Consider the following 4,300-nt stretch of genomic DNA (forward strand, 5'->3'; position numbering starts at 1 on the left):
GCGAGTAGGAGTGATTTACGGGTGAGGAAAAGAGGCGACAAGAGGGTAAAGCATATCTATGTGTACTTAGCAAATAAATGAGCGGGGATGGGAAGTGAGTGAGAGAAGTGATGTGACGGCGAGGAGGAAAAGGAGGAGAGAGAGGGCAAGCACAGCCATGTAGAATAGTATTGCTACGCTCTAGTTGCGGCGGAAGAGGAGAACAAGCAAGTTGGTAGCTGCTGCGGCCGAAAGTAAACAGCCGTACGCTTTGAGTTCCCTGTTTGTCATTTTATCTCGCGACAGACTGGTGGAGTGGCTGGGTGTAGTATAGTATATAAAAGGGTAAAATTATGAAGTGAGGGTGAGACGGAGGAAAAGGAGGAGGGGAGAGGGTAAAGCATACCGGAACCATCTATGTATAGTTTAGCAAGAGGTGGAATGGGAAAGTGAGAGTGAGGAGAACGAAGAGGAAGCAGGGTATAGTATAGTTTAGCGAAGGCGAGTGGAGGAAGGAGACGAGTTGGAGGCTCCAGACATGCTAGGACAGGTCACCAAGCTCCGCTGTTTCCTCGGTTTTCGCACCACTATTCGCCGCGAGATCGGGCTACAGGTGGCAGCACCGTCGCCGCGCTAGTGTGGATAGGCGGTTGTTGGCGCGTATACAAACGTGCACAACAGCGCTTCGTTGTGAGCGATGTGACTTGATTTCCGGCAAACAAATGCGTTGACTGCAGCTTTGTGCTAATATGTGCGCTCTTCATTCCCGAATTAATGCACGAAGCGCGCCGAACGTTACAATTACTTGTGAGAGAAGCGCATTCTGCCAACGAACGGGTTGCTCGCCTTCGGCGACAGTCGGCGTTTTCGCAATGGGTGACGTTTTCTCGTTTTATTTGTACATGTTTAGCTTGTGTTCCACCTACTACGCACTGCTGTATCGCGCGACTGAAATAACTATTTACTTCTTGTTCATTTGGATGCCCCTCAACAAAAAGAAAGCCCGTATTCCTGCACGATGAGTTGAAATAGGACTTTGTGCACTGCGTGCTCAAATATTCATTCGCATTTCTTATTCAGTTCTCCATGAAATGTAGGACAGTTTATAGGTTTACTGAGGAAAGCTACGTGGCTGACAGCGCTTTAGCGCTACGGAGACGTTTAACACGCACACGCTTGTTTTTATTCCAGTAACGGTACACAAAGGTAACTGTACAGCACGGAAATTTCTTCGATTGATTACTTGCACGACAGCAATGGAACAAAGGCCCGGTTATTTCACGGGACCAAAGTACGCTTTTTCATACGAATAATGTCCGCTGCCTTCTGTCAATCCAAACAACGCAACACAAACGCTCAAGATAATGTAAAGAAAAAAAAGATGTGGCTTCGCGTGAAATTACTACGACATAAATGTAAACTACGCCGTTTGGATTATTTTGACCATCAGCGCTCATTAACGCACACCTTAATCTAAGTACACGGGTGTTTTTGTATAAATTTTGCCACAAGTTAAAATTGCGCAAGGCAACTCAGTTTTGCGATTTCCGTGTCATTTCATTTTCTGTTCTTTTTAGGGGACAATTTAAGTACCGAAGTGTCAGACGTGACTCAACAGAAATATTTCTTTCTAGTGAGACCAAGACCGTACACAACTAAAGCTCGACGCATAACGTATAAACCACGCTTAACCACAACGCACAAAGCCTTTTTTTACCACCGCGCCGCTAAAAGGCTATATTCACATGAGATTTCATCTTTAGGGCTACGCCAAGTGCACATTGCAATGCGCTTGAACAGCGGCACCTACACTGACTCTCGTGAACGGAGGGTACGACGACCACACACAGCACTATCGACAAGTGCACTCTCTGATCTTATTACAGTACATATACAGCCGATCAAGGCCAAATGCTTCTCTACATCGCATTAGGCATACGTACGAGCGGTTTAAGTTGCACTAACGCAACGGAACAAACCGCCTTTTGAGGATCCGCATGACGTACGCGCACATGCAAACACACGGGGCTAGCAGACGACGCACGGAGCAATCCACACTAGGCGCGGTTCAGCCAGAAGCCACTAGGCGGCGACTCCGCTCGATCTCGCGGCCAATAGTGCGGAGCTCCCCCTGCTCTTTTGCATTTCGCTCCCACCAAAATGAAGCCGCCCATGTCGGTACCGAAGCGGCGGCTCCACCGCACGTGTGGCATATTCCCGCATACCACGGACCGTGGTATGCGGGTATGTGGCACGCGTGACTGGCGGAAAGGTTGTTATGACATACACTACAGGGAAGTCGCGTTATTGATGTCATGACCTGCGAATCGTGTTTGTCATATACACACCATGTCCTCCTGTGCCAATTTCGGTCAAGTCAGATCAGGCTGCAGATCAGACATTGCAAGAGCTTTTCTCTAAATCTGACCGCAGTAACGATATACCCATCGTTGGAAGGAGAGAAAGCACGGAGATTGCAATGAAACCCTTATGCCCTAAGTATATGCGCGTGTCATTTAATAATAACCACTTGCCACCACGTATCCATACTAAACGTAGTCTTTTGCAATTATCTTTGAAACCCGTGAGCGCATGGTACTCAATATATGCGACTTACCTGGAGCACTTGTCGAAGAAAGCGAAAGGCGTCTGGTCGACTCGGGGACACGGCGTTTTCTTCTTCTTTGTCGTCGTATGAAATCTGCACCTCTGCGTCGCATGCTTTGCAATGCACCCGCACTTACAATCCAAAAAAAAATACTTAGCTAGCTAAGGCCTTCTCGAAACACTCGCGTCAGAGGATCTTGACCAACAACTACGTCTCGTCGCCAGGGCCAAGGAGGCAGCGAAGGCCAGAGGGTTCCCGGATTGAGGAGATCTCCCACCGAGAGTAGAAGCGGGGCCAGCACCGCCATACCGTATCGTCCAGTAAACGTTTATTGCTCCTATTCCTCGAATGATTCCTACCGCCGATCAGCGAACTTTCAATGAACTGTCTTCATTTTCAGTGAGTAAGATTAAAGCAGTAAATAGGAGTGGTATGCGTGTCGAAAACAAATTCGGAAGATCATGTGAAATCTGCGCCTTGCATGTGTACGGTGTCGCTGCCTCTTCCAGTCCCTGCCGTGCAAATTTGGACGCGCTACTTCTGTCGAGTTTTAAGTGCGGCATGAGAAACCGTGGCTGCCCCATCAGCTTGCACCAGTAAATAGATGCGCATTATTCACCTCTGGTAGTCCGCTTGGTGCTTCCCTTCGTCCTTTGCATGTAATATGTTTGCATATAATAAAAATAATAATTTTAATAATAATAATAATAATAATAATAATAATAATAATAATAATAATAATAATAATAATAATAATAATAATAATAATAATAATAATAATAATAATAATAATAATAGTACCAACGCGAAGAAGAAGAATGTGCTCTGAAGGTGAGCACCGTAGAATGAACGCATATTCGTTTGACAACAACACACAGAACTATTCACGTGTTCCGCAAGCAGAAAAAAGGAACAGGACGACAAGACAGAGCGCTTCTTCCTTGGCATTAAGGTCTGAACAAACGTAAGCGTTGCAGTGCGTCAGCGCGTGACTTCTGGACGCGGCGCCGCGCCCTCTCTCTATGGAGAGAGAGGGCGCGCAGCTTCGCGTAGCCGCGCGCCCTCTCTCCCCATAGGGAGAGGGCGCGACGCCGCGTCAAAAAGTCACGCGCTGACGCCCTGCAACGCGTACGTGTGTTCAGGCCTTTAGCCTGGCAGATATGCAGGGGCACGTCAACGATTCTGTGCTTCTCGAGTTAAAAGATGGCGCGTTTCGGCGCTTAATTTTAGGGGCATGCGAACATTCCAAACCCTTTCTCTCGGTGCGGGGTCGCAAACCGGACGTCTGTCAGGTTTGAATGGGTGCTGAACCACCTCTCGCGCGTGGTAAAAATCACAGCATATCCACGGAGTGAATGATGATGAGTGGGCGAAGCTGCGGAGGTTCATCGGTAAACCGTGAATCTTCCGTGAATTCTGCCCAGTACATCATCACCGACGTGAGATCGGGCGCGTTTATACTAAAGGTTCGATGAGTTATGACGACTTGCAGCTCACTTTAATTTTACATGTACGCTGTGAATTTTCATTGTTTAGAAAACCATTGCTTTAGAAAACATCTGGCGTCTTTCGTTAAGCAGCTGGCGTCTTTTCCTCTTGCTTTAGAAACATCTGGCGTTCTTCCGTTTTGCTTTTACAAAGCATCTGGCGTCTTTCGTTGGTTTATTTCATCAATCAACGACGTTATGAACAAAATTTTTTGTTGTTTAATCA

The sequence above is a fragment of the Rhipicephalus sanguineus genome, chromosome 2 (genome assembly GCF_013339695.2).
Source record: "Rhipicephalus sanguineus isolate Rsan-2018 chromosome 2, BIME_Rsan_1.4, whole genome shotgun sequence".
NCBI classification, from domain to species: Eukaryota; Metazoa; Arthropoda; class Arachnida; order Ixodida; family Ixodidae; genus Rhipicephalus; species Rhipicephalus sanguineus.